Source organism: Mixophyes fleayi, chromosome 3 (genome assembly GCF_038048845.1).
Source record: "Mixophyes fleayi isolate aMixFle1 chromosome 3, aMixFle1.hap1, whole genome shotgun sequence".
Classification (NCBI taxonomy): domain Eukaryota; kingdom Metazoa; phylum Chordata; class Amphibia; order Anura; family Limnodynastidae; genus Mixophyes; species Mixophyes fleayi.
In genome coordinates this window covers 4,861,393-4,887,512 of record NC_134404.1, presented here as the reverse complement: position 1 = coordinate 4,887,512, position 26,120 = coordinate 4,861,393, and the positions used below count along the sequence as shown (strand labels likewise).

The following is a 26,120-nucleotide window of genomic DNA, read 5'->3' as shown; positions in this document are numbered from 1 at the left end:
AATAAAGGTTTTGTGATGGGTGAACATACAGTATAAAAACTGCTATGAAATGCTATTTTTACATTCGAAGCAATCATGATGAAAGGAAAAACTGTTATATAACCTTGTGTAATCTTCCTGGCATGACTCAGTTTGGAGAAAGTTAGGTTGAAGATCCAAAATGTTGTTGGCTTTCAATTTCTGGGGCTTTCTCTCTCTTCTACTACAGGAGAGAAGATTAATGAGCCCTAGCCTTCCACTGAACAATAAAACTAAAATTAACAATACTTACCTGCAATGCAGCAGCAGATACTAAGGTGTTCATGATTTTCATGGACTCACCTTAAATTCCAATGAAATTTAGAATGAGAAAGTACCTGTAGCTAATTAAAGCTTATTCATTTCAAATCATTATAGTAATCCGAAATTGTGAATACACTCATCTTCCAAGCTGGCCGAAATAGCTCAGCTGGGAGAGCATTAGATTGAAGATCTAAAGGTCCCTGGTTCGATACCGGGTTTCGGCATGTTTGAACAGGTGTTTTTTGAAGTGAAAAGCTCGAACTGGAAGTAATTTCAAGATGAAATTCCATAATGTCATCCACCAATTTTTCTTAGCAAAGAAGAATATTCAGCCCCATCTTTCAAATAATCAGAACATTTCAATTAATAACACTGTCCAGAAATACACGATAAAAAGTGTCCATGATTTCAGTAGTCCGGGCTTGACTCTTTATGCAATTGTAATTATCTCAATGATAAAATTTCTCAGCATTTTGCATCAATGCTTCTATTATAAAATAAAGGTTTTGTGATGGGTGAACATACAGTATAAAAACTGCTATGAAATGCTATGTTTACATTCGAAGCAATCATGATGAAAGGAAAAACTGTTATATAACCTTGTGTAATCTTCCTGGCATGACTCAGTTTGGAGAAAGTTAGGTTGAAGATCCAAAGGATTGTTGGCTTTCAATTTCTGGGGCTTTCTCTCTCTTCTACTACAGGAGAGAAGATTAATGAGCCCTAGCCTTCCACTGAACAATAAAACTAAAATTAACAATACTTACCTGCAATGCAGCAGCAGATACTAAGGTGTTCATGATTTTCATGGACTCACCTTAAATTCCAATGAAATTTAGAATGAGAAAGTACCTGTAGCTAATTAAAGCTTATTCATTTAAAATCATTATAGTAATCCGAAATTGTGAATACATTCATCTTCCAAGCTGGCCGAAATAGCTCAGCTGGGAGAGCGTTAGACTAAAGATCTAAAGGTCCCTGGTTCGATACCGGGTTTTGGCATGTTTGAACAGGTGTTTTTTTGAAGTGAAAAGCTCGAACTGGAAGTAATTTCAAGATGAAATTCCATAATGTCAGCCACCAATTTTTCTTAGCAAAGAAGAATATTCAGCCCCATCTTTCAAATAATCAGAACATTTTATTTAATAACACTGTCCAGAAATACAGGATAAAAAATGTCCATGATTTCAGTAGTCCGGGCTTGACTCTTTATGCAATTGTAATTATCTCAATGATAAAATTTCTCAGCATTTTGCATCAATGCTTCTATTATAAAATAAAGGTTTTGTGATGGGTGAACATACAGTATAAAAACTGCTATGAAATGCTATGTTTACATTCGAAGCAATCATGATGAAAGGAAAAACTGTTAAATAACCTTGTGTAATCTTCCTGGCATGACTCAGTTTGGAGAAAGTTAGGTTGAAGATCCAAAGGATTGTTGGCTTTCAATTTCTGGGGCTTTCTCTCTCTTCTACTACAGGAGAGAAGATTAATGAGCCCTAGCCTTCCACTGAACAATAAAACTAAAATTAACAATACTTACCTGCAATGCAGCAGCAGATACTAAGGTGTTCATGATTTTCATGGACTCACCTTAAATTCCAATGAAATTTAGAATGAGAAAGTACCTGTAGCTAATTAAAGCTTATTCATTTAAAATCATTATAGTAATCCGAAATTGTGAATACATTCATCTTCCAAGCTGGCCGAAAAAGCTCAGCTGGGAGAGCGTTAGACTGAAGATCTAAAGGTCCCTGGTTCGATCCCGGGTTTCGGCATGTTTGAACAGGTGTTTTTTGAAGTGAAAAGCTCGAACTGGAAGTAATTTCAAGATGAAATTCCATAATGTCATCCACCAATTTTTCTTAGCAAAGAAGAATATTCAGCCCCATCTTTCAAATAATCAGAACATTTCATTTAATAACACTGTCCAGAAATACAGGATAAAAAGTGTCCATGATTTCAATAGTCCGGGCTTGACTCTTTATGCAATTGTAATTATCTCAATGATAAAATTTCTCAGCATTTTGCATCAATGCTTCTATTATAAAATAAAGGTTTTGTGATGGGTGAACATACAGTATAAAAACTGCTATGAAATGCTATGTTTACATTCGAAGCAATCATGATGAAAGGAAAAACTGTTATATAACCTTGTGTAATCTTCCTGGCATGACTCAGTTTGGAGAAAGTTATGTTGAAGATCCAAAATGTTGTTGGCTTTCAATTTCTGGGGCTTTCTCTCTCTTCTACTACAGAAGAGAAGATTAATGAGCCCTAGCCTTCCACTGAACAATAAAACTAAAATTAACAATACTTACCTGCAATGCAGCAGCAGATACTAAGGTGTTCATGATTTTCATGGACTCACCTTAAATTCCAATGAAATTTAGAATGAGAAAGTACCTGTAGCTAATTAAAGCTTATTCATTTGAAATCATTATAGTAATCCGAAATTGTGAATACATTCATCTTCCAAGCTGGCCGAAATAGCTCAGCTGGGAGAGCGTTAGATTGAAGATCTAAAGGTCCCTGGTTCGATACCGGGTTTCGGCATGTTTGAACAGGTGTTTTTTGAAGTGAAAAGCTCGAACTGGAAGTAATTTCAAGATGAAATTCCATAATGTCATCCACCAATTTTTCTTAGCAAAGAAGAATATTCAGCCACATCTTTCAAATAATCAGAACATTTCATTTAATAACACTGTCCAGAAATACACGATAAAAAGTGTCCATGATTTCAGTAGTCTGGGCTTGACTCTATGCAATTGTAATTATCTCAATGATAAAATTTCTCAGCATTTTGCATCAATGCTTCTATTATAAAATAAAGGTTTTGTGATGGGTGAACATACAGTATAAAACTGCTATGAAATGCTATGTTTACATTCGAAGCAATCATAATGAAAGGAAAAACTGTTATATAACCTTGTGTAATCTTCCTGGCATGACTAAGTTTGGAGAAAGTTAGGTTGAAGATCCAAAGGATTGTTGGCTTTCATATTCTGGGGCTTTCTCTCTCTTCTACTACAGGAGAGAAGATTAATGAGCCCTAGCCTTCCACTGAACAATAAAACTAAAATTAACAATACTTACCTGCAATGCAGCAGCAGATACTAAGGTGTTCATGATTTTCATGGACTCACCTTAAATTCCAATGAAATTTAGAATGAGAAAGTACCTGTAGCTAATTAAAGCTTATTCATTTGAAATCATTATAGTAATCCGAAATTGTGAATACATTCATCTTCCAAGCTGGCTGAAATAGCTCAGCTGGGAGAGCGTTAGACTGAAGATCTAAAGGTCCCTGGTTCGATCCCGGGTTTCGGCATGTTTGAACAGGTGTTTTTTGAAGTGAAAAGTTCGAACTGGAAGTAATTTCAAGATGAAATTCCATAATGTCATCCACCAATTTTTCTTAGCAAAGAAGAATATTCAGCCCCATCTTTCAAATAATCAGAACATTTTATTTAATAACACTGTCCAGAAATACAGGATAAAAAATGTCCATGATTTCAGTAGTCCGGGCTTGACTCTTTATGCAATTGTAATTATCTCAATGATAAAATTTCTCAGCATTTTGCATCAATGCTTCTATTATAAAATAAAGGTTTTGTGATGGGTGAACATACAGTATAAAAACTGCTATGAAATGCTATGTTTACATTCGAAGCAATCATGATGAAAGGAAAAACTGTTATATAACCTTGTGTAATCTTCCTGGCATGACTCAGTTTGGAGAAAGTTAGGTTGAAGATCCAAAATGTTGTTGGCTTTCAATTTCTGGGGCTTTCTCTCTTTTCTACTAAAGGAGAGAAGATTAATGAGCCCTAGCCTTCCACTGAACAATAAAACTAAAATTAACAATACTTACCTGCAATGCAGCAGCAGATACTAAGGTGTTCAGGATTTTCATGGACTCACCTTAAATTCCAATGAAATTTAGAATGAGAAAGTACCTGTAGCTAATTAAAGCTTATTCATTTGAAATCATTATAGTAATCCGAAATTGTGAATACATTCATCTTCCAAGCTGGCCGAAATAGCTCAGCTGGGAGAGCGTTAGACTGAAGATCTAAAGGTCCCTGGTTCGATCCCGGGTTTCGGCATATTTGAACAGGTGTTTTTTGAAGGGAAAAGCTTGAACTGGAAGTAATTTCAAGATGAAATTCCATAATGTCATTCACCAATTTTTCTTAGCAAAGAAGAATATTCAGCCCCATCTTTCAAATAATCAGAACATTTCATTTAATAACACTGTCCAAAAATACAGGATAAAAAGTGTCCATGATTTCAGTAGTCTGGGCTTGACTCTTTATGCAATTGTAATTATCTCAATGATAAAATTTCTCAGCATTTTGCATCAATGCTTCTATTATAAAATAAAGGTTTTGTGATGGGTGAACATACAGTATAAAAACTGCTATGAAATGCTATGTTTACATTCGAAGCAATCATGATGAAAGGAAAAACTGTTATATAACCTTGTGTAATCTTCCTGGCATGACTCAGTTTGGAGAAAGTTAGGTTGAAGATCCAAAGGATTGTTGGCTTTCAATTTCTGGGGCTTTCTCTCTCTTCTACTACAGGAGAGAAGATTAATGAGCCCTAGCCTTCCACTGAACAATAAAACTAAAATTAACAATACTTACCTGCAATGCAGCAGCAGATACTAAGGTGTTCATGATTTTCATGGACTCACCTTAAATTCCAATGAAATTTAGAATGAGAAAGTACCTGTAGCTAATTAAAGCTTATTCATTTCAAATCATTATAGTAATCCGAAATTGTGAATACATTCATCTTCCAAGCTGGCTGAAATAGCTCAGCTGGGAGAGCGTTAGACTGAAGATCTAAAGGTCCCTGGTTCGATCCCGGGTTTCGGCATGTTTGAACAGGTGTTTTTTGAAGTGAAAAGCTCGAACTGGAAGTAATTTCAAGATGAAATTCCATAATGTCATCCACCAATTTTTCTTAGCAAAGAAGAATATTCAGCCCCATCTTTCAAATAATCAGAACATTTTATTTAATAACACTGTCCAGAAATACAGGATAAAAAATGTCCATGATTTCAGTAGTCCGGGCTTGACTCTTTATGCAATTGTAATTATCTCAATGATAAAATTTCTCAGCATTTTGCATCAATGCTTCTATTATAAAATAAAGGTTTTGTGATGGGTGAACATACAGTATAAAAACTGCTATGAAATGCTATGTTTACATTCGAAGCAATCATGATGAAAGGAAAAACTGTTATATAACCTTGTGTAATCTTCCTGGCATGACTCAGTTTGGAGAAAGTTAGGTTGAAGATCCAAAATGTTGTTGGCTTTCAATTTCTGGGGCTTTCTCTCTCTTCTATTAAAGGAGAGAAGATTAATGAGCCCTAGCCTTCCACTGAACAATAAAACTAAAATTAACAATACTTACCTGCAATGCAGCAGCAGATACTAAGGTGTTCAGGATTTTCATGGACTCACCTTAAATTCCAATGAAATTTAGAATGAGAAAGTACCTGTAGCTAATTAAAGCTTATTCATTTGAAATCATTATAGTAATCCGAAATTGTGAATACATTCATCTTCCAAGCTGGCCGAAATAGCTCAGCTGGGAGAGCGTTAGACTGAAGATCTAAAGGTCCCTGGTTCGATCCCGGGTTTCGGCATGTTTGAACAGGTGTTTTTTGAAGGGAAAAGCTTGAACTGGAAGTAATTTCAAGATGAAATTCCATAATGTCATTCACCAATTTTTCTTAGCAAAGAAGAATATTCAGCCCCATCTTTCAAATAATCAGAACATTTCATTTAATAACACTGTCCAGAAATACAGGATAAAAAGTGTCCATGATTTCAATAGTCCGGGCTTGACTCTTTATGCAATTGTAATTATCTCAATGATAAAATTTCTCAGCATTTTGCATCAATGCTTCTATTATAAAATAAAGGTTTTGTGATGGGTGAACATACAGTATAAAAACTGCTATGAAATGCTATGTTTACATTCGAAGCAATCATGATGAAAGGAAAAACTGTTATATAACCTTGTGTAATCTTTCTGGCATGACTCAGTTTGGAGAAAGTTAGGTTGAAGATCCAAAATGTTGTTGGCTTTCAATTTCTGGGGCTTTCTCTCTCTTCTACTACAGGAGAGAAGATTAATGAGCCCTAGCCTTCCACTGAACAATAAAACTAAAATTAACAATACTTACCTGCAATGCAGCAGCAGATACTAAGGTGTTCATGATTTTCATGGACTCACCTTAAATTCCAATGAAATTTAGAATGAGAAAGTACCTGTAGCTAATTAAAGCTTATTCATTTGAAATCATTATAGTAATCCGAAATTGTGAATACATTCATCTTCCAAGCTGGCTGAAATAGCTCAGCTGGGTGATTGTTAGATTGAAGATCTAAAGGTCCCTGGTTTGATCCCGGGTTTCGGCATGTTTGAACAGGTGTTTTTTAAAGTGAAAAGCTCAAACTGGAAGTAATTTCAAGATGAAATTCCATAATGTCATCCACCAATTTTTCTTAGCAAAGAAGAATATTCAGCCCCATCTTTCAAATAATCAGAACATTTCATTTAATAACACTGTCCAGAAATACACGATAAAAAGTGTCCATGATTTCAGTAGTCCGGGCTTGACTCTTTATGCAATTGTAATTATCTCAATGATAAAATTTCTCAGCATTTTGCATCAATGCTTCTATTATAAAATAAATGTTTTGTGATGGGTGAACATACAGTATAAAAACTGCTATGAAATGCTATGTTTACATTCGAAGCAATCATAAAAAGGAAGGATGAAAGGAAAAACTGTTATATAACCTTGTGTAATCTTCCTGGCATGACTAAGTTTGGAGAAAGTTAGGTTGAAGATCCAAAGGATTGTTGGCTTTCATATTCTGGGGCTTTCTCTCTCTTCTACTACAGGAGAGAAGATTAATGAGCCCTAGCCTTCCACTGAACAATAAAACTAAAATTAACAATACTTACCTGCAATGCAGCAGCAGATACTAAGGTGTTCATGATTTTCATGGACTCACCTTAAATTCCAATGAAATTTAGAATGAGAAAGTACCTGTAGCTAATTAAAGCTTATTCATTTGAAATCATTATAGTAATCCGAAATTGTGAATACATTCATCTTCCAAGCTGGCCGATATAGCTCAGCTGGAAGAGCGTTAGACTGAAGATCTAAAGGTCCCTGGTTCGATCACAGGTTTCGGCATGTTTGAACAGGTGTTTTTTGAAGTGAAAAGCTCGAACTGGAAGTAATTTCAAGATGAAATTCCATAATGTCATCCACCAATTTTTCTTAGCAAAGAAGAATATTCAGCCCCATCTTTCAAATAATCAGAACATTTTATTTAATAACACTGTCCAGAAATACAGGATAAAAAATGTCCATGATTTCAGTAGTCCGGGCTTGACTCTTTATGCAATTGTAATTATCTCAATGATAACATTTCTCAGCATTTTGCATCAATGCTTCTATTATAAAATAAAGGTTTTGTGATGGGTGAACATACAGTATAAAAACTGCTATGAAATGCTATGTTTACATTCGAAGCAATCATGAGAAAAAGAAAAACTGTTATATAACCTTGTGTAATCTTCCTGGCATGACTCAGTTTGGAGAAAGTTAGGTTGAAGATCCAAAATGTTGTTGGCTTTCAATTTCTGGGGCTTTCTCTCTCTTCTTCTACAGGAGAGAAGATTAATGAGCCCTAGCCTTCCACTGAACAATAAAACTAAAATTAACAATACTTACCTGCAATGCAGCAGCAGATACTAAGGTGTTCATGATTTTCATGGACTCACCTTAAATTCCAATGAAATTTAGAATGAGAAAGTACCTGTAGCTATTTAAAGCTTATTCATTTGAAATCATTATAGTAATCCGAAATTGTGAATACATCCATCTTCCAAGCTGGCCGAAATAGCGCAGCTGGGAGAGCGTTAGACTGAAGATCTAAAGGTCCCTGGTTCGATCCCGGGTTTCGGCATGTTTGAACAGGTGTTTTTTGAAGTGAAAAGCTCGAACTGGAAGTAATTTCAAGATGAAATTCCATAATGTCATCCACCAATTTTTCTTAGCAAAGAAGAATATTCAGCCACATCTTTCAAATAATCAGAACATTTTATTTAATAACACTGTCCAGAAATACAGGATAAAAAATGTCCATGATTTCAGTAGTCCGGGCTTGACTCTTTATGCAATTGTAATTATCTCAATGATAAAATTTCTCAGCATTTTGCATCAATGCTTCTATTATAAAATAAAGGTTTTGTGATGGATGAACATACAGTATAAAAACTGCTATGAAATGCTATGTTTACATTCGAAGCAATCATGATGAAAGGAAAAACTGTTATATAACCTTGTGTAATCTTCCTGGCATGACTCAGTTTGGAGAAAGTTAGGTTGAAGATCCAAAATGTTGTTGGCTTTCAATTTCTGGGGCTTTCTCTCTCTTCTACTAAAGGAGAGAAGATTAATGAGCCCTAGCCTTCCACTGAACAATAAAACTAAAATTAACAATACTTACCTGCAATGCAGCAGCAGATACTAAGGTGTTCAGGATTTTCATGGACTCACCTTAAATTCCAATGAAATTTAGAATGAGAAAGTACCTGTAGCTAATTAAAGCTTATTCATTTGAAATCATTATAGTAATCCGAAATTGGGAATACATTCATCTTCCAAGCTGGCCGAAATAGCTCAGCTGGGAGAGCGTTAGACTAAAGATCTAAAGGTCCCTGGTTCGATACCGGGTTTCGGCATGTTTGAACAGGTGTTTTTTGAAGTGAAAAGCTCGAACTGGAAGTAATTTCAAGATGAAATTCCATAATGTCATCCACCAATTTTTCTTAGCAAAGAAGAATATTCAGCCCCATCTTTCAAATAATCAGAACATTTCATTTAATAACACTGTCCAAAAATACAGGATAAAAATTGTCCATGATTTCAGTAGTCTGGGCTTGACTCTTTATGCAATTGTAATTATCTCAATGATAAAATTTCTCAGCATTTTGCATCAATGCTTCTATTATAAAATAAAGGTTTTGTGATGGGTGAACATACAGTATAAAAACTGCTATGAAATGCTATGTTTACATTCGAAGCAATCATGATGAAAGGAAAAACTGTTATATAACCTTGTGTAATCTTCCTGGCATGACTCAGTTTGGAGAAAGTTAGGTTGAAGATCCAAAGGATTGTTGGCTTTCAATTTCTGGGGCTTTCTCTCTCTTCTACTACAGGAGAGAAGATTAATGAGCCCTAGCCTTCCACTGAACAATAAAACTAAAATTAACAATACTTACCTGCAATGCAGCAGCAGATACTAAGGTGTTCAGGATTTTCATGGACTCACCTTAAATTCCAATGAAATTTAGAATGAGAAAGTACCTGTAGCTAATTAAAGCTTATTCATTTGAAATCATTATAGTAATCCGAAATTGTGAATACATTCATCTTCCAAGCTGGCTGAAATAGCTCAGCTGGGTGAGTGTTAGACTGAAGATCTAAAGGTCCCTGGTTTGATCCCGGGTTTCGGCATGTTTGAACAGGTGTTTTTTAAAGTGAAAAGCTCAAACTGGAAGTAATTTCAAGATGAAATTCCATAATGTCATCCACCAATTTTTCTTAGCAAAGAAGAATATTCAGCCCCATCTTTCAAATAATCAGAACATTTCATTTAATAACACTGTCCAGAAATACAGGATAAAAAGTGTCCATGATTTCAATAGTCCGGGCTTGACTCTTTATGCAATTGTAATTATCTCAATGATAAAATTTCTCAGCATTTTGCATCAATGCTTCTATTATAAAATAAAGGTTTTGTGATGGGTGAACATACAGTATAAAAACTGCTATGAAATGCTATGTTTACATTCGAAGCAATCATGATGAAAGGAAAAACTGTTATATAACCTTGTGTAATCTTCCTGGCATGACTCAGTTTGGAGAAAGTTAGGTTGAAGATCCAAAATGTTGTTGGCTTTCAATTTCTGGGGCTTTCTCTCTCTTCTACTACAGGAGAGAAGATTAATGAGCCCTAGCCTTCCACTGAACAATAAAACTAAAATTAACAATACTTACCTGCAATGCAGCAGCAGATACTAAGGTGTTCATGATTTTCATGGACTCACCTTAAATTCCAATGAAATTTAGAATGAGAAAGTACCTGTAGCTAATTAAAGCTTATTCATTTGAAATCATTATAGTAATCCGAAATTGTGAATACATTCATCTTCCAAGCTGGCTGAAATAGCTCAGCTGGGTGAGTGTTAGATTGAAGATCTAAAGGTCCCTGGTTTGATCCCGGGTTTCGGCATGTTTGAACAGGTGTTTTTTAAAGTGAAAAGCTCAAACTGGAAGTAATTTCAAGATGAAATTCTATAATGTCATCCACCAATTTTTCTTAGCAAAGAAGAATATTCAGCCCCATCTTTCAAATAATCAGAACATTTCATTTAATAACACTGTCCAGAAATACACGATAAAAAGTGTCCATGATTTCAGTAGTCCGGGCTTGACTCTTTATGCAATTGTAATTATCTCAATGATAAAATTTCTCAGCATTTTGCATCAATGCTTCTATTATAAAATAAAGGTTTTGTGATGGGTGAACATACAGTATAAAAACTGCTATGAAATGCTATGTTTACATTCGAAGCAATCATAATGAAAGGAAAAACTGTTATATAACCTTGTGTAATCTTCCTGGCATGACTAAGTTTGGAGAAAGTTAGGTTGAAGATCCAAAGGATTGTTGGCTTTCATATTCTGGGGCTTTCTCTCTCTTCTACTACAGGAGAGAAGATTAATGAGCCCTAGCCTTCCACTGAACAATAAAACTAAAATTAACAATACTTACCTGCAATGCAGCAGCAGATACTAAGGTGTTCATGATTTTCATGGACTCACCTTAAATTCCAATGAAATTTAGAATGAGAAAGTACCTGTAGCTAATTAAAGCTTATTCATTTGAAATCATTATAGTAATCCGAAATTGGGAATACATTCATCTTCCAAGCTGGCCGATATAGCTCAGCTGGAAGAGCGTTAGACTGAAGATCTAAAGGTCCCTGGTTCGATCCCGGGTTTCGGCATGTTTGAACAGGTGTTTTTTGAAGTGAAAAGCTCGAACTGGAAGTAATTTCAAGATGAAATTCCATAATGTCATCCACCAATTTTTCTTAGCAAAGAAGAATATTCAGCCCCATCTTTCAAATAATCAGAACATTTTATTTAATAACACTGTCCAGAAATACAGGATAAAAAATGTCCATGATTTCAGTAGTCCGGGCTTGACTCTTTATGCAATTGTAATTATCTCAATGATAACATTTCTCAGCATTTTGCATCAATGCTTCTATTATAAAATAAAGGTTTTGTGATGGGTGAACATACAGTATAAAAACTGCTATGAAATGCTATGTTTACATTCGAAGCAATCATGAGAAAAAGAAAAACTGTTATATAACCTTGTGTAATCTTCCTGGCATGACTCAGTTTGGAGAAAGTTAGGTTGAAGATCCAAAATGTTGTTGGCTTTCAATTTATGGGGCTTTCTCTCTCTTCTTCTACAGGAGAGAAGATTAATGAGCCCTAGCCTTCCACTGAACAATAAAACTAAAATTAACAATACTTACCTGCAATGCAGCAGCAGATACTAAGGTGTTCATGATTTTCATGGACTCACCTTAAATTCCAATGAAATTTAGAATGAGAAAGTACCTGTAGCTATTTAAAGCTTATTCATTTGAAATCATTATAGTAATCCGAAATTGTGAATACATCCATCTTCCAAGCTGCCTGAAATAGCTCAGCTGGGAGAGCGTTAGACTGAACATCTAAAGATCCCTGGTTCAATCCCGGGTTTCGGCATGTTTGAACAGGTGTTTTTTGAAGTGAAAAGCTCGAACTGGAAGTAATTTCAAGATGAAATTCCATAATGTCATCCACCAATTTTTCTTAGCAAAGAAGAATATTCAGCCCCATCTTTCAAATAATCAGAACATTTTATTTAATAACACTGTCCAGAAATACAGGATAAAAAATGTCCATGATTTCAGTAGTCCGGGCTTGACTCTTTATGCAATTGTAATTATCTCAATGATAAAATTTCTCAGCATTTTGCATCAATGCTTCTATTATAAAATAAAGGTTTTGTGATGGGTGAACATACAGTATAAAAACTGCTATGAAATGCTATGTTTACATTCGAAGCAATCATGATGAAAGGAAAAACTGTTATATAACCTTGTGTAATCTTCCTGGCATGACTCAGTTTGGAGAAAGTTAGGTTGAAGATCCAAAATGTTGTTGGCTTTCAATTTCTGGGGCTTTCTCTCTCTTCTACTAAAGGGGAGAAGATTAATGAGCCCTAGCCTTCCACTGAACAATAAAACTAAAATTAACAATACTTACCTGCAATGCAGCAGCAGATACTAAGGTGTTCAGGATTTTCATGGACTCACCTTAAATTCCAATGAAATTTAGAATGAGAAAGTACCTGTAGCTAATTAAAGCTTATTCATTTGAAATCATTATAGTAATCCGAAATTGTGAATACATTCATCTTCCAAGCTGGCTGAAATAGCTCAGCTGGGAGAGCGTTAGACTGAAGATCTAAAGGTCCCTGGTTCGATCCCGGGTTTCGGCATGTTTGAACAGGTGTTTTTTGAAGTGAAAAGCTCGAACTGGAAGTAATTTCAAGATGAAATTCCATAATGTCATCCACCAATTTTTCTTAGCAAAGAAGAATATTCAGCCCCATCTTTCAAATAATCAGAACATTTTATTTAATAACACTGTCCAGAAATACAGGATAAAAAATGTCCATGATTTCAGTAGTCCGGGCTTGACTCTTTATGCAATTGTAATTATCTCAATGATAAAATTTCTCAGCATTTTGCATCAATGCTTCTATTATAAAATAAAGGTTTTGTGATGGGTGAACATACAGTATAAAAACTGCTATGAAATGCTATGTTTACATTCGAAGCAATCATGATGAAAGGAAAAACTGTTATATAACCTTGTGTAATCTTCCTGGCATGACTCAGTTTGGAGAAAGTTAGGTTGAAGATCCAAAATGTTGTTGGCTTTCAATTTCTGGGGCTTTCTCTCTCTTCTACTAAAGGAGAGAAGATTAATGAGCCCTAGCCTTCCACTGAACAATAAAACTAAAATTAACAATACTTACCTGCAATGCAGCAGCAGATACTAAGGTGTTCAGGATTTTCATGGACTCACCTTAAATTCCAATGAAATTTAGAATGAGAAAGTACCTGTAGCTAATTAAAGCTTATTCATTTGAAATCATTATAGTAATCCGAAATTGTGAATACATTCATCTTCCAAGCTGGCCGAAATAGCTCAGATGGGAGAGCGTTAGACTGAAGATCTAAAGGTCCCTGGTTCGATCCCGGGTTTCGGCATGTTTGAACAGGTGTTTTTTGAAGGGAAAAGCTTGAACTATAAGTAATTTCAAGATGAAATTCCATAATGTCATTCACCAATTTTTCTTAGCAAAGAAGAATATTCAGCCCCATCTTTCAAATAATCAGAACATTTCATTTAATAACACTGTCCAAAAATACAGGATAAAAAGTGTCCATGATTTCAGTAGTCTGGGCTTGACTCTTTATGCAATTGTAATTATCTCAATGATAAAATTTCTCAGCATTTTGCATCAATGCTTCTATTATAAAATAAAGGTTTTGTGATGGGTGAACATACAGTATAAAAACTGCTATGAAATGCTATGTTTACATTCGAAGCAATCATGATGAAAGGAAAAACTGTTATATAACCTTGTGTAATCTTCCTGGCATGACTCAGTTTGGAGAAAGTTAGGTTGAAGATCCAAAGGATTGTTGGCTTTCAATTTCTGGGGCTTTCTCTCTCTTCTACTACAGGAGAGAAGATTAATGAGCCCTAGCCTTCCACTGAACAATAAAACTAAAATTAACAATACTTACCTGCAATGCAGCAGCAGATACTAAGGTGTTCATGATTTTCATGGACTCACCTTAAATTCCAATGAAATTTAGAATGAGAAAGTACCTGTAGCTAATTAAAGCTTATTCATTTCAAATCATTATAGTAATCCGAAATTGTGAATACATTCATCTTCCAAGCTGGCTGAAATAGCTCAGCTGGGAGAGCGTTAGACTGAAGATCTAAAGGTCCCTGGTTCGATCCCGGGTTTCGGCATGTTTGAACAGGTGTTTTTTGAAGTGAAAAGCTCGAACTGGAAGTAATTTCAAGATGAAATTCCATAATGTCATCCACCAATTTTTCTTAGCAAAGAAGAATATTCAGCCCCATCTTTCAAATAATCAGAACATTTTATTTAATAACACTGTCCAGAAATACAGGATAAAAAATGTCCATGATTTCAGTAGTCCGGGCTTGACTCTTTATGCAATTGTAATTATCTCAATGATAAAATTTCTCAGCATTTTGCATCAATGCTTCTATTATAAAATAAAGGTTTTGTGATGGGTGAACATACAGTATAAAAACTGCTATGAAATGCTATGTTTACATTCGAAGCAATCATGATGAAAGGAAAAACTGTTATATAACCTTGTGTAATCTTCCTGGCATGACTCAGTTTGGAGAAAGTTAGGTTGAAGATCCAAAATGTTGTTGGCTTTCAATTTCTGGGGCTTTCTCTCTCTTCTACTAAAGGAGAGAAGATTAATGAGCCCTAGCCTTCCACTGAACAATAAAACTAAAATTAACAATACTTACCTGCAATGCAGCAGCAGATACTAAGGTGTTCAGGATTTTCATGGACTCACCTTAAATTCCAATGAAATTTAGAATGAGAAAGTACCTGTAGCTAATTAAAGCTTATTCATTTGAAATCATTATAGTAATCCGAAATTGTGAATACATTCATCTTCCAAGCTGGCCGAAATAGCTCAGATGGGAGAGCGTTAGACTGAAGATCTAAAGGTCCCTGGTTCGATCCCGGGTTTCGGCATGTTTGAACAGGTGTTTTTTGAAGGGAAAAGCTTGAACTATAAGTAATTTCAAGATGAAATTCCATAATGTCATTCACCAATTTTTCTTAGCAAAGAAGAATATTCAGCCCCATCTTTCAAATAATCAGAACATTTCATTTAATAACACTGTCCAAAAATACAGGATAAAAAGTGTCCATGATTTCAGTAGTCTGGGCTTGACTCTTTATGCAATTGTAATTATCTCAATGATAAAATTTCTCAGCATTTTGCATCAATGCTTCTATTATAAAATAAAGGTTTTGTGATGGGTGAACATACAGTATAAAAACTGCTATGAAATGCTATGTTTACATTCGAAGCAATCATGATGAAAGGAAAAACTGTTATATAACCTTGTGTAATCTTCCTGGCATGACTCAGTTTGGAGAAAGTTAGGTTGAAGATCCAAAGGATTGTTGGCTTTCAATTTCTGGGGCTTTCTCTCTCTTCTACTACACTAGAGAAGATTAATGAGCCCTAGCCTTCCACTGAACAATAAAACTAAAATTAACAATACTTACCTGCAATGCAGCAGCAGATACTAAGGTGTTCATGATTTTCATGGACTCACCTTAAATTCCAATGAAATTTAGAATGAGAAAGTACCTGTAGCTAATTAAAGCTTATTCATTTCAAATCATTATAGTAATCCGAAATTGTGAATACATTCATCTTCCAAGCTGGCTGAAATAGCTCAGCTGGGAGAGCGTTAGACTGAAGATCTAAAGGTCCCTGGTTCGATCCCGGGTTTCGGCATGTTTGAACAGGTGTTTTTTGAAGTGAAAAGCTCGAACTGGAAGTAATTTCAAGATGAAATTCCATAATGTCATCCACCAATTTTTCTTAGCAAAGAAGAATATTCAGCCCCATCTTTCAAATAATCAGAACATTTTATTTAATAACACTGTCCAGAAATACAGGATAAAAAATGTCCATGATTTCAGTAGTCCGGGCTTGACTCTTTATGCAATTGTAATTATCTCAATGATAAAATTTCTCAGCATTTTGCATCAATGCTTCTATTATAAAATAAAGGTTTTGTGATGGGTGAACATACAGTATAAAAACTGCTATGAAATGCTATGTTTACATTCGAAGCAATCATGATGAAAGGAAAAACTGTTATATAACCTTGTGTAATCTTCCTGGCATGACTCAGTTTGGAGAAAGTTAGGTTGAAGATCCAAAATGTTGTTGGCTTTCAATTTCTGGGGCTTTCTCTCTCTTCTACTAAAGGAGAGAAGATTAATGAGCCCTAGCCTTCCACTGAACAATAAAACTAAAATTAACAATACTTACCTGCAATGCAGCAGCAGATACTAAGGTGTTCAGGATTTTCATGGACTCACCTTAAATTCCAATGAAATTTAGAATGAGAAAGTACCTGTAGCTAATTAAAGCTTATTCATTTGAAATCATTATAGTAATCCGAAATTGTGAATAAATTCATCTTCCAAGCTGGCCGAAATAGCTCAGCTGGGAGAGCGTTAGACTGAAGATCTAAAGGTCCCTGGTTCGATCCCGGGTTTCGGCATGTTTGAACAGGTGATTTTTGAAGGGAAAAGCTTGAACTGGAAGTAATTTCAAGATGAAATTCCATAATGTCATTCACCAATTTTTCTTAGCAAAGAAGAATATTCAGCCCCATCTTTCAAATAATCAGAACATTTCATTTAATAACACTGTCCAAAAATACAGGGTAAAAAGTGTCCATGATTTCAGTAGTCTGGGCTTGACTCTTTATGCAATTGTAATTATCTCAATGATAAAATTTCTCAGCATTTTGCATCAATGCTTCTATTATAAAATAAAGGTTTTGTGATGGGTGAACATACAGTATAAAAACTGCTATGAAATGCTATGTTTACATTCGAAGCAATCATGATGAAAGGAAAAACTGTTATATAACCTTGTGTAATCTTCCTGGCATGACTCAGTTTGGAGAAAGTTAGGTTGAAGATCCAAAGGATTGTTGGCTTTCAATTTCTGGGGCTTTCTCTCTCTTCTACTACAGGAGAGAAGATTAATGAGCCCTAGCCTTCCACTGAACAATAAAACTAAAATTAACAATACTTACCTGCAATGCAGCAGCAGATACTAAGGTGTTCAGGATTTTCATGGACTCACCTTAAATTCCAATGAAATTTAGAATGAGAAAGTACCTGTAGCTAATTAAAGCTTATTCATTTGAAATCATTATAGTAATATGAAATTGTGAATACATTCATCTTCCAAGCTGGCTGAAATAGCTCAGCTGGGTGAGTGTTAGACTGAAGATCTAAAGGTCCCTGGTTTGATCCCGGGTTTCGGCATGTTTGAACAGGTGTTTTTTAAAGTGAAAAGCTCAAACTGGAAGTAATTTCAAGATGAAATTCCATAATGTCATCCACCAATTTTTCTTAGCAAAGAAGAATATTCAGCCCCATCTTTCAAATAATCAGAACATTTCATTTAATAACACTGTCCAGAAATACAGGATAAAAAGTGTCCATGATTTCAATAGTCCGGGCTTGACTCTTTATGCAATTGTAATTATCTCAATGATAAAATTTCTCAGCATTTTGCATCAATGCTTCTATTATAAAATAAAGGTTTTGTGATGGGTGAACATACAGTATAAAAACTGCTATGAAATGCTATGTTTACATTCGAAGCAATCATGATGAAAGGAAAAACTGTTATATAACCTTGTGTAATCTTCCTGGCATGACTCAGTTTGGAGAAAGTTAGGTTGAAGATCCAAAATGTTGTTGGCTTTCAATTTCTGGGGCTTTCTCTCTCTTCTACTACAGGAGAGAAGATTAATGAGCCCTAGCCTTCCACTGAACAATAAAACTAAAATTAACAATACTTACCTGCAATGCAGCAGCAGATACTAAGGTGTTCATGATTTTCATGGACTCACCTTAAATTCCAATGAAATTTAGAATGAGAAAGTACCTGTAGCTAATTAAAGCTTATTCATTTGAAATCATTATAGTAATCCGAAATTGTGAATACATTCATCTTCCAAGCTGGCTGAAATAGCTCAGCTGGGTGAGTGTTAGATTGAAGATCTAAAGGTCCCTGGTTTGATCCCGGGTTTCGGCATGTTTGAACAGGTGTTTTTTAAAGTGAAAAGCTCAAACTGGAAGTAATTTCAAGATGAAATTCCATAATGTCATCCACCAATTTTTCTTAGCAAAGAAGAATATTCAGCCCCATCTTTCAAATAATCAGAACATTTCATTTAATAACACTGTCCAGAAATACACGATAAAAAGTGTCCATGATTTCAGTAGTCCGGGCTTGACTCTTTATGCAATTGTAATTATCTCAATGATAAAATTTCTCAGCATTTTGCATCAATGCTTCTATTATAAAATAAAGGTTTTGTGATGGGTGAACATACAGTATAAAAACTGCTATGAAATGCTATGTTTACATTCGAAGCAATCATGAGAAAAAGAAAAACTGTTATATAACCTTGTGTAATCTTCCTGGCATGACTCAGTTTGGAGAAAGTTAGGTTGAAGATCCAAAATGTTGTTGGCTTTCAATTTCTGGGGCTTTCTCTCTCTTCTACTACAGGAGAGAAGATTAATGAGCCCTAGCCTTCCACTGAACAATAAAACTAAAATTAACAATACTTACCTGCAATGCAGCAGCAGATACTAAGGTGTTTATGATTTTCATGGACTCACCTTAAATTCCAATGAAATTTAGAATGAGAAAGTACATGTAGCTATTTAAAGCTTATTCATTTGAAATCATTATAGTAATCCGAAATTGTGAATACATCCATCTTCCAAGCTGCCTGAAATAGCTCAGCTGGGAGAGCGTTAGACTGAACATCTAAAGATCCCTGGTTCGATCCCGGGTTTCGGCATGTTTGAACAGGTGTTTTTTGAAGTGAAAAGCTCGAACTGGAAGTAATTTCAAGATGAAATTCCATAATGTCATCCACCAATTTTTCTTAGCAAAGAAGAATATTCAGCCCCATCTTTCAAATAATCAGAACATTTTATTTAATAACACTGTCCAGAAATACAGGATAAAAAATGTCCATGATTTCAGTAGTCTGGGCTTGACTCTTTATGCAATTGTAATTTTCTCAATGATAAAATTTCTCAGCATTTTGCATCAATGCTTCTATTATAAAATAAAGGTTTTGTGATGGGTGAACATACAGTATAAAAACTGCTATGAAATGCTATGTTTACATTCGAAGCAATCATGATGAAAGGAAAAACTGTTATATAACCTTGTGTAATCTTCCTGGCATGACTCAGTTTGGAGAAAGTTAGGTTGAAGATCCAAAATGTTGTTGGCTTTCAATTTCTGGGGCTTTCTCTCTCTTCTACTAAAGGGGAGAAGATTAATGAACCCTAGCCTTCCACTGAACAATAAAACTAAAATTAACAATACTTACCTGCAATGCAGCAGCAGATACTAAGGTGTTCAGGATTTTCATGGACTCACCTTAAATTCCAATGAAATTTAGAATGAGAAAGTACCTGTAGCTAATTAAAGCTTATTCATTTGAAATCATTATAGTAATCCGAAATTGTGAATACATTCATCTTCCAAGCTGGCCGAAATAGCTCAGCTGGGAGAGCGTTAGACTGAAGATCTAAAGGTCCCTGGTTCGATCCCGGGTTTCGGCATGTTTGAACAGGTGTTTTTTGAAGGGAAAAGCTCGAACTGGAAGTAATTTCAAGATGAAATTCCATAATGTCATCCACCAATTTTTCTTAGCAAAGAAGAATATTCAGCCCCATCTTTCAAATAATCAGAACATTTTATTTAATAACACTGTCCAGAAATACAGGATAAAAAATGTCCATGATTTCAGTAGTCCGGGCTTGACTCTTTATGCAATTGTAATTATCTCAATGATAAAATTTCTCAGCATTTTGCATCAATGCTTCTATTATAAAATAAAGGTTTTGTGATGGGTGAACATACAGTATAAAAACTGCTATGAAATGCTATGTTTACATTCGAAGCAATCATGATGAAAGGAAAAACTGTTATATAACCTTGTGTAATCTTCCTGGCATGACTCAGTTTGGAGAAAGTTAGGTTGAAGATCCAAAATGTTGTTGGCTTTCAATTTCTGGGGCTTTCTCTCTCTTCTACTACAGGAGAGAAGATTAATGAGCCCTAGCCTTCCACTGAACAATAAAACTAAAATTAACAATACTTACCTGCAATGCAGCAGCAGATACTAAGGTGTTCAGGATTTTCATGGACTCACCTTAAATTCCAATGAAATTTAGAATGAGAAAGTACCTGTAGCTAATTAAAGCTTATTCATTTGAAATCATTATAGTAATCCGAAATTGTGAATACATTCATCTTCCAAGCTGGCTGAAATAGCTCAGCTGGGTGAGTGTTAGACTGAAGATCTAAAGGTCCCTGGTTTGATCCTGGGTTTAGGCATGTTTGAACAGGTGTTTTTTAAAGTGAAAAGCTCAAACTGGAAGTAATTTCAAGATGAAATTCCATAATGTCATCCACCAATTTTTCTTAGCAAAGAAGAATATTCAGCCCCATCTTTCAAATAATCAGAACATTTCATTTAATAACACTGTCCAGAAATACACGATAAAAAGTGTCCATGATTTCAGTAGTCCGGGCTTGACTCTTTATGCAATTGTAATTATCTCAATGATAAAATTTCTCAGCATTTTGCATCAATGCTTCTATTATAAAATAAAGGTTTTGTGATGGGTGAACATACAGTATAAAAACTGCTATGAAATGCTATGTTTACATTCGAAGCAATCATGAGAAAAAGAAAAACTGTTATATAACCTTGTGTAATCTTCCTGGCATGACTAAGTTTGGAGAAAGTTAGGTTGAAGATCCAAAGGATTGTTGGCTTTCAATTTCTGGGGCTTTCTCTCTCTTCTACTACAGGAGAGAAGATTAATGAGCCCTAGCCTTCCACTGAACAATAAAACTAAAATTAACAATACTTACCTGCAATGCAGCAGCAGATACTAAGGTGTTCATGATTTTCATGGACTCACCTTAAATTCCAATGAAATTTAGAATGATAAAGTACCTGTAGCTAATTAAAGCTTATTCATTTGAAATCATTATAGTAATCCGAAATTGTAAATACATTCATCTTCCAAGCTGGCCGAAATAGGTCAGCTGGGAGAGCATTAGACTGAACATCTAAAGGTCCCTGGTTCGATCCTGGGTTTCGGGATGTTTGAACAGGTGTTTTTTGAAGTGAAAAGCTCGAACTGGAAGTAATTTCAAGATGAAATTCCATAATGTCATCCACCAATTTTTCTTAGCAAAGAAGAATATTCAGCCCCATCTTTCAAATAATCAGAACATTTCATTTAATAACACTGTCCAGAAATACAGGATAAAAAGTGTCCATGATTTCAGTAGTCCGGGCTTGACTCTTTATGCAATTGTAATTATCTCAATGATAAAATTTCTCAGCATTTTGCATCAATGCTTCTATTATAAAATAAAGGTTTTGTGATGGGTGAACATACAGTATAAAAACTGCTATGGAATGCTATGTTTACATTCAAAGCAATCATGATGAAAGGAAAAACTGTTATATAACCTTGTGTAATCTTCCTGGCATGACTCAGTTTGGAGAGAGTTAGGTTGAAGATCCAAAGGATTGTTGGCTTTCAATTTCTGGGACTTTCTCTCTCTTCTACTACAGGAGAGAAGATTAATGAGCCCTAGCCTTCCACTGAACAATAAAACTAAAATTAACAATACTTACCTGCAATGCAGCAGCAGATACTAAGGTGTTCATGATTTTCATGGACTCACCTTAAATTCCAATGAAATTTAGAATGAGAAAGTACCTGTAGCTAATTAAAGCTTATTCATTTGAAATCATTACAGTAATCCGAAATTGTGAATACATTCTTCTTCCAAGCTGGCTGAAATAGCTCAGCTGGGAAAACGTTAGACTGAAGATCTGAAGGTCCCTGGTTCAATCCTGGGTTTTGGCATGTTTGAACAGGTGTTTTTTGAAGTGAAAAGCTCGAACTGGAAGTAATTTCAAGATGAAATTCCATAATGTCATCCGTAACTTGTGTTCATTTCTGCTGCCTGTTAATCATCCTGCATGCTGCTGAGCCTCTAGTAGGGCAATTATGGTTTCTGTGCTCTGTTGAAGTACAGTGCAGAGGCAGGTGATAGAGACACGAGTTCTGTTACTGGGGATACTTTCCATAGCTCTTTGCAACTCATTAAAATGGAAATGAGAACCTTTTCCACTTCTTGGAAAGTGGCCTCCAGACATCACACATGGATTTATTGCATTGTTACCTATCCTGCTGGATTGGCATTTACAAATCTGCAAATGGTCAGGGACGTGCCGTGATGATGCAAATCACATCATCAAACATTGCCCACCTCACTGATCACTGAGTGGTCTGGAGCGTGATGATGAAATTAGTGTCATCATAGGCCATGCCAAACCCACTCCATGTCACCACCTGGTTAAATATGTAATACACAGAGAGTTAAGATACATTACAGCAAAGCATGATATATTTGTTGTGCTGTTATGCTGAAACACTCAATGGAAAAGTCCCATATGGTCTAGCAGTTAGGATTCCTGGTTTTCACCCAGGTGGCCCGGGTTTGACTTCCGGTATGGGAAGTTGAAGCTTTTTTGAATGGCAGCAACAGTACCACTTGTTTAATGCCTGCTCTGTTTATCTCAGCAACAAAATCCAGGAGAAACTGTGCTTTGGTTATGGAAATGGGATGTGGTCAAATCCACAGGATTTATATACCTCCCAACATTTCTGTATCCAAAATTAGGGCAGAACTGGTCTGACCCCATATTTCAACATCCATCTTCCAAATTTTGAGTGGGAAAACCCTATTTTATATGTAACACATCCTTCATGTGAAAAAAAAGAACTCTTGAACTTGTGGATCAATGGGTTTCCAGGGAGAGTTCACAACTTTTTAATGGTGCAGTAGGGATGTTCTGAATGAAACTAGACTACGCAAATGCTTACAAACCAATAATGTCTGCTTCTGTGCCCAGAATTTCTCCGCTTTCCTTAATAAGCATACAAAGGACAGGTTTAAGAGACCACGGATGTGAACTGAAATACAATATTACTTCTGAAATCCCATAGATCTGAACCCATAGAAAATGCATTGTAAAAACAGAGAGTACTGTGAGAAATAGTGGTGGCAGCGTGGATCATTGACTAGAAATCCATTTTTGTCTCACTGGGCAAAAGTTTGACAATTTGTCACCACAATTTCTGGAATTTTCATCAATTAAAAAAGTCAAGCTAAATTGGAGAATGCAGAAGAGGTTGAAAATTTTCCAGCATTTTTAATCTTGACGTAAAGGCGTCTGCATTTGGAAAATCTAAGGAAGCTGTTTTCCCAACTATTTCTGAAGCTAATTAATTCAAAATGAACAAATAAAAATAAAACTTTTAATGATGTATTACCAATTATTAAACATGACAATTTTTACAACTTTTGATGAGCAAGTAGACCAGAAATAAAAATGTGGATCTCTTTATCTAGACAAGCAATTTTTCTGTTTTAAGGATAATTCAATTCTGTTTGTGTTTTCACTCAGTCAGATGTAGTGCACATGACATCAGAAGTCCTCTAAAGCACAATCCTTTGATAGCTCAGCTGGTAGAGCGGAGGACTGTAGAGGAAATTGGTACAGAAATCCTTAGGTCGCTGGTTCAACTCCGACTCGAAGGAAAGTTTTCATATAATTTTAGAGGGCAATTTCTGACATATTAAATACCCAGAAATATGCATGACTCATGCTGTTTATCTTTAATAGTCAGAGAAACTGTAACTTGTTTTCATTTCTGCTGCCTGTTAATCATCCTGCATGCTGCTGAGCCTCTAGTAGGGCAATTATGGTTTCTGTGCTCTGTTGAAGTACAGTGCAGAGGCAGGTGATAGAGACACGAGTTCTGTTACTGGGAATACTTTCCATAGCTCTTTGCAACTCATTAAAATGGAAATGAGAACCTTTTCCACTTCTTGGAAAGTGGCCTCCAGACATCACACATGGATTTATTGCATTGTTACCTATCCTGCTGGATTGGCATTTACAAATCTGCAAGTGGTCAGGGACGTGCCGTGATGATGCAAATCACATCATCAAACATTGCCCACCTCACTGATCACTGAGTGGTCTGGAGCGTGATGATGAAATTAGTGTAATCATAGGCCATGCCAAACCCACTCCATGTCACCACCTGGTTAAATATGTAATACACAGAGAGTTAAGATACATTACAGCAAAGCATGATATATTTGTTCTGCTGCAATGCTGAAACACTCAATGGAAAAGTCCCATATGGTCTAGCGGTTAGGATTCCTGGTTTTCACCCAGGCGGCCCGGGTTTGACTTCCGGTATGGGAAGTTGAAGCTTTTTTGAATGGCAGCAACAGTACCACTTGTTTAATGCTCTGTTGATCTCAGCAACAAAATCCAGGAGAAACTGTGCTTTGGTTATGGAAATGGGATGTGGTCAAATCCACAGTATTTATATACCTCCCAACATTTCTGTATCCAAAATGAGGACAGAACTGGTCTGACCCCATATTTCAACATCCATCTTCCAAATTTCGAGTGGGACAACCCTATTTTATATGTAACACATCCTTCATGTGAAAAAAAAGAACTCTTGAACTTGTGGATCAATGGGTTTCCAGGGAGAGTTCACAACTTTTTAATGGTGCAGTAGGGATGTTCTGAATGAAACTAGACTACGCCAATGCTTACAAACCAATAATGTCTGCTTCTGTGCCCAGAATTTCTCCGCTTTCCTTAATCAGCATACAAAGGACAGGTTTAAGAGACCACGGATGGGAACTGAAATACAATATTACTTCTGAAATCCCATGGATCTGAACCCATAGAAGATGCATTGTAAAAACAGAGAGGACTGTGAAAAATAGTGGTGGCAGCGTGGACCATTGACTAGAAATCCATTTTTGTCTCACTGGGCAAAAGTTTGACAATTTGTCACCACAATTTCTGGAATTTTCATCAATTAAAAAAGTCAAGCTAAATTGGAGAACGCAGAAGAGGTTGAAAATTTTCCAGCATTTTTAATCTTAACGTAAAGGCGTCTGCAGTTGGAAAATCTAAGGAAGCTGTTTTCCCAACTATTTCTGAAGCTAATTAATTCAAAATGAACAAATAAAAATCAAACTTTTAATGATGTATTACCAATTATTAAATATGACAATTTTTACAACTTTTGATGAGCAAGTAGACCAGAAATAAAAATGTGGATCTCTTTATCTAGACAAGCAATTTTTCTGTTTTATGGATAATTCAATTCTGTTTGTGTTTTCACTCAGTCAGATGTAGTGCACATGACATCAGAAATCCTCTGAAGCACAATCCTTCGATAGCTCAGCTGGTAGAGCGGAGGACTGTAGAGGAAATTGGTACAGAAATCCTTAGGTCACTGGTTCAACTCCTGCTCGAAGGAAAGTTTTTCATATCATTTTAGAGGGCAATTTCTGACATATTAAATACCCAGAAATATGCATGACTCATGCTGTTTATCTTTAATAGTCAGAGAAACTGTAACTTGTTTTCATATCTGCTGCCTGTTAATCATCCTGCATGCTGCTGAGCCTCTAGTAGGGCAATTATGGTTTCTGTGCTCTGTTGAAGTACAGTGCAGAGGCAGGTGATAGAGACACGAGTTCTGTTACTGGGGATACTTTCCATAGCTCTTTGCAACTCATTAAAATGGAAATGAGAACCTTTTCCACTTCTTGGAAAGTGGCCTCCAGACATCACACATGGA

At 35.6% G+C, this 26,120-nt stretch overlaps 15 non-coding genes across 15 annotated transcripts; all 15 read left to right on the top strand.

The window, feature by feature from the left end:
* Positions 1 to 1,211: 1,211 nt before the first annotated feature.
* On the top strand, positions 1,212 to 1,284 carry TRNAF-AAA (transfer RNA phenylalanine (anticodon AAA)). Its single transcript has one exon. It is a non-coding gene; the product is annotated as a tRNA-Phe (tRNA).
* Positions 1,285 to 2,768: 1,484 nt separating this feature from the next.
* TRNAF-GAA (transfer RNA phenylalanine (anticodon GAA)) lies at positions 2,769 to 2,841 on the top strand. Its single transcript has one exon. It is a non-coding gene; the product is annotated as a tRNA-Phe (tRNA).
* A 702-nt stretch (positions 2,842 to 3,543) lies between these two features.
* On the top strand, positions 3,544 to 3,616 carry TRNAF-GAA (transfer RNA phenylalanine (anticodon GAA)). Its single transcript has one exon. It is a non-coding gene; the product is annotated as a tRNA-Phe (tRNA).
* A 705-nt stretch (positions 3,617 to 4,321) lies between these two features.
* Positions 4,322 to 4,394, top strand: TRNAF-GAA (transfer RNA phenylalanine (anticodon GAA)). The gene has a single exon. It is a non-coding gene; the product is annotated as a tRNA-Phe (tRNA).
* A 705-nt stretch (positions 4,395 to 5,099) lies between these two features.
* Positions 5,100 to 5,172, top strand: TRNAF-GAA (transfer RNA phenylalanine (anticodon GAA)). Its single transcript has one exon. It is a non-coding gene; the product is annotated as a tRNA-Phe (tRNA).
* Positions 5,173 to 5,877: 705 nt separating this feature from the next.
* Positions 5,878 to 5,950, top strand: TRNAF-GAA (transfer RNA phenylalanine (anticodon GAA)). Its single transcript has one exon. It is a non-coding gene; the product is annotated as a tRNA-Phe (tRNA).
* Positions 5,951 to 8,999: 3,049 nt separating this feature from the next.
* On the top strand, positions 9,000 to 9,072 carry TRNAF-AAA (transfer RNA phenylalanine (anticodon AAA)). Its single transcript has one exon. It is a non-coding gene; the product is annotated as a tRNA-Phe (tRNA).
* Positions 9,073 to 11,333: 2,261 nt separating this feature from the next.
* Positions 11,334 to 11,406, top strand: TRNAF-GAA (transfer RNA phenylalanine (anticodon GAA)). Its single transcript has one exon. It is a non-coding gene; the product is annotated as a tRNA-Phe (tRNA).
* Positions 11,407 to 12,889: 1,483 nt separating this feature from the next.
* On the top strand, positions 12,890 to 12,962 carry TRNAF-GAA (transfer RNA phenylalanine (anticodon GAA)). The gene has a single exon. It is a non-coding gene; the product is annotated as a tRNA-Phe (tRNA).
* Positions 12,963 to 13,667: 705 nt separating this feature from the next.
* On the top strand, positions 13,668 to 13,740 carry TRNAF-GAA (transfer RNA phenylalanine (anticodon GAA)). Its single transcript has one exon. It is a non-coding gene; the product is annotated as a tRNA-Phe (tRNA).
* Positions 13,741 to 14,445: 705 nt separating this feature from the next.
* Positions 14,446 to 14,518, top strand: TRNAF-GAA (transfer RNA phenylalanine (anticodon GAA)). The gene has a single exon. It is a non-coding gene; the product is annotated as a tRNA-Phe (tRNA).
* A 705-nt stretch (positions 14,519 to 15,223) lies between these two features.
* TRNAF-GAA (transfer RNA phenylalanine (anticodon GAA)) lies at positions 15,224 to 15,296 on the top strand. The gene has a single exon. It is a non-coding gene; the product is annotated as a tRNA-Phe (tRNA).
* Positions 15,297 to 16,001: 705 nt separating this feature from the next.
* Positions 16,002 to 16,074, top strand: TRNAF-GAA (transfer RNA phenylalanine (anticodon GAA)). Its single transcript has one exon. It is a non-coding gene; the product is annotated as a tRNA-Phe (tRNA).
* A 705-nt stretch (positions 16,075 to 16,779) lies between these two features.
* Positions 16,780 to 16,852, top strand: TRNAF-GAA (transfer RNA phenylalanine (anticodon GAA)). The gene has a single exon. It is a non-coding gene; the product is annotated as a tRNA-Phe (tRNA).
* Positions 16,853 to 19,891: 3,039 nt separating this feature from the next.
* TRNAF-GAA (transfer RNA phenylalanine (anticodon GAA)) lies at positions 19,892 to 19,964 on the top strand. Its single transcript has one exon. It is a non-coding gene; the product is annotated as a tRNA-Phe (tRNA).
* The last annotated feature ends 6,156 nt before the right edge of the window (positions 19,965 to 26,120 follow it).